Below are 8,568 nucleotides of genomic sequence, written 5' to 3'. Positions count from 1 at the left end.
TCCATTTATTGACCATCTAGGAAAATTTCCATCTGCAATTAAGAAGCACCAAAAACCCACCAATCTGGAACCAACAAAACAAAAATCAAACTGTTCAAATATTTCTTAATCCTTTACAGGTATAAATAACATCTGCCAGACAACACAAAAAATGTGTATCATTATCAGGAGTATCATTAAATTGCAAAATCTGTCAATTAATGAAGTAGCTGCACAGAAATGCTTTTCTACCTTGGATCTTCAGCAGTTGTGATGTGGAGATGCCGGCGTTGGACTGGGGTAAACACAGTAAGAAGTTTAACAACACCAGGTTAAAGTCCTACAGGTTTATTTGGTAGCAAAAGCCACAAGCTTTCGGAGCCTTAAGATCCTTCTTCAGGTGAATGGGAATTCTGTTCACATGATGTGGAGATGCCGGCGTTGGACTGGGGTAAGCACAGTAAGAAGTCTCACAACACCAGGTTAAAGTCCAACAGGTTTATTTGGTAGCAAATACCATAAGCTTTCGGAGCACAGCTCCTTCGTCAGATGGAGTGGTTATCTGATAACCACTCCATCTGACGAAGGAGCTGTGGTCAGGAAGAGAACAGTCTTGCCTGGTGATTGTCGAGTGGTGTTCATTCATCCGTTGTCGCAGTGTCTGCATGGTTTCCCCAATGTACCATGCCTCGGGACATCCTTTCTTGCAGCGTATCAGGTAGACAACGTTGGCCGAGTTGCAAGAGTATGTACCGTGTACCTGGTGGATGGTGTTCTCACGTGAGATGATGGCATCTGTGTCGATGATCCGGCACGTCTTGCAGAGGTTGCTGTGGCAGGGTTGTGTGGTGTCGTGGTCACTGTTCTCCTGAAGGCTGGGTAGTTTGCTGCGGACAATGGTCTGTTTGAGGTTGTGCGGTTGTTTGAAGGCAAGAAGTGGGGGTGTGGGGATGGCCTTGGCGAGATGTTCGTCTTCATCAATGACATGTTGAAGGCTCCGGAGGAGATGGCGTAGCTTCTTCGCTCTGGGGAAGTACTGGACAACGAAGGGTACTCTGTCCACCGTGTCCCGTCAACCGGGATATTGGGTTCATGTCATGCTATCTGTAATCCCCACAGCTTGCGTGGACTTGCAGAGTCTCACTGGCTGTCCTGTCTGGAGACAATACACATCTCTTTAACCTGTCTTAATGCTCTCTCCACTCACATTGTTTGTCCCTTTAAGACTTGATCAGCTGTAAGTATTTGCATTCCAACCATTATTCTGTAAATTGAGTTTGTGTCTTTATATGCTTTGTTTGTGAACAGAATTCCCACTCACCTGAAGAAGGAGCTTAAGGCTCCGAAAGCTTGTGGCTTTTGCTACCAAATAAACCTGTTGGACTTTAACCTGGTGTTGTTAAACTTCTTCTGGAGTTGGACATTTCACTGGGGCATTCCAAAATGTATGCTAGTTAAAAGATGCATAAGCTGAGTATTTTCACCCAAACCGTGTGAAAATAAGATGATGAATTTATTGCAATAACCATCATGTGAAAACCAGCATACTTCAATTGCCAGGAGTTCTTATTGATAAATAGTGAATGTACACGTAATGTGTCCAATGAGTTGCACTTTCTCGTGGAAACATACATACCTGATGACCTGTGCCACATGATAACCAAGCAGAAAATGCATACGTTGTGGCATGAGTAATGCAAAAGAAACACAAAGGGCAGGATACACTCATTTTGAGAATAACTGCCGAAGTGGGGGTGGGAACATGGAGTGTTTCCCGCTGTGGTCGCCGGCAGGAAAACAAACCAAAGCTTTCAGCCCCAGCTTCATTAACTATGCACCCGGGTCTTTCACACCATATTTAATAGCACGGCAGGCCTTAATGGCACTGTTGTGTCTGGGTGCCACATTGAAAAGGCATGCAACATCACTGGCCCACCCTTGAAGGGAGAAAATGCAGATGGATCTCTAGGAGCATTCTGAGACTGGAAGATGGACTTCCTGAGTACAAAGATGGATTACCAAGAATATTCCAAGGCTGGAAAATAAACCCCTGCAGGAAACCTACCCTGGAAGATCCACCCCCCCATCCACTATTGTGGTGTTCCAGGGTGGTTTCTATCCCCAAACTCTGGAGGTGGCCCCAGACATTGTTTAGGTGAGTCCTGATATCTGCACGTCATGTTGTACCAAACATGTTTCACTCCAGCATGCTTTCCTGCTAGCATGGAGGAGAATCTGGCTCGGGGGGAGAGGCGGTGGGGCGGGCGCAGTGTGAAAATGAGGTTCAGATTGGCCTCTGGCTGGTTTTCCGACCCACCATGGTAGGCACCAGTGGAAGATCCGCTGTAAATTTATGCTAGTGTGAAAAATGGGCCCCCTGCCATATTTTCCCTGCACTCCGCTACTGAACCCACCAGCATTGGTGAATTCTGTCCAAGGATTTCTAGATAAAGCCCTCACAAAATTTTGAGCAAACAGACATTTGGGATATTTCTTTTGTTGCAGAGAGGCTGGTCCAGAGCCAGTAAAGAAACATTAATGAGATACTTTGGTAGTAACCACCAAATTGACCAAATACTTTGTGGCTGGAATAAATCAGGCTCAAACCGGAGTGAACAACCACCTACTCAAGATGCCAATCACAGGGGACTATGGGAATTATTCTGATGCCTTGAGACCCACCACATTTCCAGCCAAGCGGCCCTGGCAGGAGGAGCAGCCATCCTTAGTTTCACCCGGCTGATGGGGGTGTCCAGAACCAAGGGCCAATGTCTTTTGTAGTTAAAAAAGGTGATCGAATAGCACAACTGATCTCTGAGCGTATCTGCTACCCAGAATTTGAAGAGTTGAAGATCTTGGATGAAACTGGCTCCACTGGTACAAAGTGAACACACTGTTCAACCAAACCATGTCAGACATTGCTTAATTCTCTTGAGAGGTGTTACAAGCTGTGCATTCTTCATGAAACAGCAACTTGTCTCATCTGTGGTGTGTGTGTTTCATACTTTGTGGGGAAAACAAAAGTATGACAGTCTATCCAAACATAAAGCTACTTCCTTCAGGGTGCAATGAAATAGTGATCTCAACAGTGACTGTAAGTCTGCTATTCTATTGTCCCAATTGTGAATTCTAGCAGTAAGTCAACTGCTAGAATTAGCAAGTTGTATTTCATTTGTTTTTTTTATGGATTAAAAAAATCTTAGTCCAGTTGTAGACCAACAGCTTCACAAGAACAAATTGTAGACAGGAAGAAACAAAATTTTAATAATTAATAATTAAGAAATGATAGAAAGATTTTGGGCAGGAGGAAGAACAGAGAACTTGGATCTTAAGCACGTGTCAAATTTAAAAAAAAATCCAATTCAATCAAATCAAGTCCAATTCAGAGTCTCAACAAGTTGAGACATTCCCGATCCAAGCTGACAAGACAGGGCTCTCACCTCCTGTCTTGGGCTTGATCTACATGATCCAAGCTGATTGGAATAGGCATAGCACCTCCTCCAAGGCTTGATCTCATCTGCATCTTAGCCAAAAGGCCGAGATACCGCTTTTAAAAATTGCTTCAAATGAAACTAAAATGTAACCTAATGACTTCAACCAAGCACAGCATGTCGATACTACACTTGATCTTAGCCAAAAGGCCGAGAAGTGGTAGATACAACAAACCAAAAATGAATAACTGAAAAGAGGAGATCTTAAGAGGGAAAAGAAGACAATTATTTGCATTTTAAGTAGGTTTTGTAAAGTGTAAATAAACAATGTTACAAATATGCTTGTGGTATCTTTCCACATCAGTAGTGTTTAATATTGTTATCTGGTGTTTGTCATATAATATATACAGCTTCAATAAACTTGCAATGTAATGAAACAAGCACACCACTTTTCCAACATTGTTAAAACGGGAACACAGTAAAAATCAAAAACCATACTCTAAGAAGTGTTAGGACTGTTTTCCTTGGAGTGGATACTGAGAGGTATTCAAAATCATGAGGAATCTGGACAAATTAGATAGGGAGAAAGTGTTCTCACTCGTGAAAGGATCAAAAACAAGAGAGAACAAATTCAATGTAATTAGTAAAAGAAGCAAAAGTGATGAGGAACTTTTTCTACAGTGGGTTGTACTGTCCGAGAGTGTGGTGGAGGCTGGTTCAATTGAAACGTTCAAAATGGAATTAGACTGTTATCTAAAAACGAAGTAGGTCCAGTGTTACGGACAGAAGATAGAGCAATAGAACTAGGCAAGTTGCTCATTCAGAGGTGGTGCAGACACAAAGGGCCAAATGGTTTCCTTCTGCACCATAACAATTGTGTGATACCCAAATGTATCATCACAAGAGTTCTAACAAATCACACTGAATTACAGGCAGTTCTCACACCGCAAAAATATGATGAAACATTCCATCACATCAATCATGGTCGGATGTACACATGCACATCAAAGAAAAATTGACAGTGTGCTACATCCATCAGGAGTGCCATTCAATCAGGAATGTTGAATTATTAAAAAATCACCAGAGCTAATATTCTAGGTCCTCAAATCTGGCATAGGAGCGTCGGAGGCAAGGGGGGCGAAAGAGGGGGGGCGAAGAGGGGGGGGGGCGAAAGAGGGGGGGGCGAAGAGGGGGGGGCGAAAGAGGGGGGCGAAAGAGGGGGGGCGAAGAGGGGGGCGAAGAGGGGGGGGCGAAGAGGGGGGGCGAGGAGGGGGGCAAGGGGAGGGGGGGCGAAGGGGAGGGGGGGGCGAAGGGGAGGGGGGGGCGAAGGGGAGGGGGGGCGAAGGGGAGGGGGGGGCGAAGGGGAGGGGGGGCGAAGGGGAGGGGGGGGCGAAGGGGAGGGGGGGGCGAAGGGGAGGGGGGGGCGAAGGGGAGGGGGGGGCGAGGGGAGGGGGGGGCGAAGGGGAGGGGGGGGCGAAGGGGAGGGGGGCGAAGGGGGAGGGGGGGGCGAAGGGGAGGGGGGGGCGAAGGGGAGGGGGGGCGAAGGGGAGGGGGGCGAGAGGGGGGGGGGGCGAAGGGGAGGGGGGGCGAAGGGGAGGGGGGGCGAAGGGGAGGGGGGGGCGAAGGGGAGGGGGGGGCGAAGGGGAGGGGGGGCGAAGGGGAGGGGGGGGCGAAGGGGAGGGGGGGGCGAAGGGGAGGGGGGGGCGAAGGGGAGGGGGGGGCGAAGGGGAGGGGGGGGCGAAGGGGAGGGGGGGGCGAAGGGGAGGGGGGCGAAGGGGAGGGGGGGGCGAAGGGGAGGGAGGGGGGCGAAGGGGAGGGGGGGGCGAAGGGGAGGGGGGGCGAAGGGGAGGGGGGGGCGAAGGGGAGGGGGGGGGCGAAGGGGAGGGGGGGGCGAAGGGGAGGGGGGGGCGAAGGGGAGGGGGGGCGAAGGGGAGGGGGGGCGAAGGGGAGGGGGGGGCGAAGGGGAGGGGGGGGCGAAGGGGAGGGGGGGGCGAAGGGGAGGGGGGGGCGAAGGGGAGGGGGGGGCGAAGGGGAGGGGGGGGCGAAGGGGAGGGGGGGCGAAGGGGAGGGGGGGGCGAAGGGGAGGGGGGGCGAAGGGGAGGGGGGGGCGAAGGGGAGGGGGGGGCGAAGGGGAGGGGGGGCGAAGGGGAGGGGGGGGCGAAGGGGAGGGGGGGGGGGCGAAGGGGAGGGGGGGGCGAAGGGGAGGGGGGGGCGAAGGGGAGGGGGGGCGAAGGGGAGGGGGGGGCGAAGGGGAGGGGGGGGCGAAGGGGAGGGGGGGGCGAAGGGGAGGGGGGGCGAAGGGGAGGGGGGGCGAAGGGAGGGGGGGCGAAGGGGAGGGGGGGCGAAGGGGAGGGGGGGCGAAGGGAGGGGGGGCGAAGGGGAGGGGGGGCGAAGGGGAGGGGGGGGCGAAGGGGAGGGGGGGCGAAGGGGAGGGGGGGCGAAGGGGAGGGGGGGGCGAAGGGGAGGGGGGGGCGAAGGGGAGGGGGGGGGCGAAGGGGAGGGGGGGGCGAAGGGGAGGGGGGGGCGAAGGGGAGGGGGGGGCGAAGGGGAGGGGGGGGCGAAGGGGAGGGGGGGGCGAAGGGGAGGGGGGGGCGAAGGGGAGGGGGGGGCGAAGGGAGGGGGGGCGAAGGGGAGGGGGGGGCGAAGGGGAGGGGGGGGCGAAGGGGAGGGGGGGGCGAAGGGGAGGGGGGGGGCGAAGGGGAGGGGGGGGCGAAGGGGAGGGGGGGCGAAGGGGAGGGGGGGGCGAAGGGGGAGGGGGGGGCGAAGGGGAGGGGGGGGCGAAGGGGAGGGGGGGCGAAGGGGAGGGGGGGGCGAAGGGGAGGGGGGGGCGAAGGGGAGGGGGGGCGAAGGGGAGGGGGGGGCGAAGGGGAGGGGGGGGCGAAGGGGAGGGGGGGGCGAAGGGGAGGGGGGGGCGAAGGGGAGGGGGGGCGAAGGGGAGGGGGGGGCGAAGGGGAGGGGGGGGCGAAGGGGAGGGGGGGGCGAAGGGGAGGGGGGGCGAAGGGAGGGGGGGGCGAAGGGGAGGGGGGGCGAAGGGAGGGGGGGGCGAAGGGGAGGGGGGGGCGAAGGGGAGGGGGGGCGAAGGGGAGGGGGGGCAGCGAAGGGGAGGGGGGGCGAAGGGGAGGGGGGGCGAAGGGGAGGGGGCGAAGGGGAGGGGGGGGCGAAGGGGAGGGGGGGGCGAAGGGGGAGGGGGGGGCGGGGGGGGGGGAAGGGGAGGGGGGGGCGCAAGGGGGGGGAGGGGGGGGCGGGGGGGGGCGAAGGGGAGGGGGGGGCGAAGGGGAGGGGGGGCGAAGGGGAGGGGGGGGCGAAGGGGAGGGGGGGGCGAAGGGGAGGGGGGGGCGAAGGGGAGGGGAAGGGTGGGGGCGAAGGGGAGGGGGGGGCGAAGGGGAGGGGGGGGCGAAGGGGAGGGGGGGGCGAAGGGGAGGGGGGGCGAAGGGGAGGGGGGCGCGAAGGGAGAGGGGGGGCGAAGGGGAGGGGGGGGCGAAGGGGAGGGGGGGGCGAAGGGGAGGGGGGGGCGAAGGGGAGGGGGGGGCGAAGGGGAGGGGGGGGCGAAGGGGAGGGGGGGCGAAGGGGAGGGGGGGGCGAAGGGGAGGGGGGGGCGAAGGGGAGGGGGGGGCGAAGGGGAGGGGGGGCGAAGGGGAGGGGGGGGCGAAGGGGAGGGGGGGGCGAAGGGGAGGGGGGGGCGAAGGGGAGGGGGGGGCGAAGGGGAGGGGGGGGCGAAGGGGAGGGGGGGGCGAAGGGGAGGGGGGGGCGAAGGGGAGGGGGGGGCGAAGGGGAGGGGGGGCGAAGGGGAGGGGGGGGCGAAGGGGAGGGGGGGGCGAAGGGGAGGGGGGGGCGAAGGGGAGGGGGGGGCGAAGGGGAGGGGGGGGCGAAGGGGAGGGGGGGGCGAAGGGGAGGGGGGGCGAAGGGGAGGGGGGGGCGAAGGGGAGGGGGGGGCGAAGGGGAGGGGGGGGCGAAGGGGAGGGGGGGGCGAAGGGGAGGGGGGGCGAAGGGGAGGGGGGGGCGAAGGGGAGGGGGGGGCGAAGGGGAGGGGGGGGCGAAGGGGAGGGGAGGGCGAAGGGGAGGGGGGGGCGAAGGGGAGGGGGGGGCGAAGGGGAGGGGGGGCGAAGGGGAGGGGGGGGCGAAGGGGAGGGGGGGGCGAAGGGGAGGGGGGGGCGAAGGGGAGGGGGGGGCGAAGGGGAGGGGGGGGCGAAGGGGAGGGGGGGCGAAGGGGAGGGGGGGGCGAAGGGGAGGGGGGGGCGAAGGGGAGGAGGGGGGGCGAAGGGGAGGGGGGGGCGAAGGGGAGGGGTGGGCGAAGGGGAGGGGGGGCGAAGGGGAGGGGTGGGCGAAGGGGAGGGGTGGGCGAAGGGGAGGGGGGGCGAAGGGGAGGGGGGGCGAAGGGGAGGGGGGGGCGAAGGGGAGGGGTGGGCGAAGGGGAGGGGTGGGCGAAGGGGAGGGGTGGGCGAAGGGGAGGGGTGGGCGAAGGGGAGGGGTGGGCGAAGGGGAGGGGTGGGCGAAGGGGAGGGGTGGGCGAAGGGGAGGGGTGGGCGAAGGGGAGGGGTGGGCGAAGGGGAGGGGTGGGCGAAGGGGAGGGGTGGGCGAAGGGGAGGGGTGGGCGAAGGGGAGGGTGGGCGAAGGGGAGGGGGGGGCGAAGGGGAGGGGGGGGCGAAGGGGAGGGGGGGCGAAGGGGAGGGGGGGGCGAAGGGGAGGGGGGGGCGAAGGGAGGGGGGGGCGAAGGGGAGGGGGGGCGAAGGGGAGGGGGGGGCGAAGGGGAGGGGGGGGCGAAGGGGAGGGGGGGCGAAGGGGAGGGGGGGGCGAAGGGGAGGGGGGGCGAAGGGGAGGGGGGGCGAAGGGGAGGGGGGGGCGAAGGGGAGGGGGGGGCGAAGGGGAGGGGGGGGCGAAGGGGAGGGGGGGCGAAGGGGAGGGGGGGGCGAAGGGGAGGGGGGGGCGAAGGGGAGGGGGGGGCGAAGGGGAGGGGGGGGCGAAGGGGAGGGGGGGGGCGAAGGGGAGGGGAGGGGGCGAAGGGGAGGGGGGGGCGAAGGGGAGGGGGGGCGAAGGGGAGGGGGGGCGAAGGGGAGGGGGGGCGAAGGGGAGGGGGGGGCGAAGGGGAGGGGGGGGCGAAGGGGAGGGGGGGGCGAAGGGGAGGGGGGGCGAAGGGGAGGGGGGGCGAAGGGGAGGGGGG

The 8,568-nt window shown here is 60.9% G+C and overlaps 1 pseudogene; it reads right to left on the bottom strand.

Moving 5' to 3' along the window:
- Nucleotides 1-3,480: 3,480 nt before the first annotated feature.
- On the bottom strand, nucleotides 3,481-3,632 carry LOC144493285 (U2 spliceosomal RNA; annotated as a pseudogene).
- Between the last annotated feature and the right edge of the window lie 4,936 nt (nucleotides 3,633-8,568).

This window comes from Mustelus asterias, chromosome 4 (assembly GCF_964213995.1).
Source record: "Mustelus asterias chromosome 4, sMusAst1.hap1.1, whole genome shotgun sequence".
Taxonomy (NCBI): Eukaryota; Metazoa; Chordata; class Chondrichthyes; order Carcharhiniformes; family Triakidae; genus Mustelus; species Mustelus asterias.
This window is presented reverse-complemented; position numbering and strand designations above follow the sequence as displayed.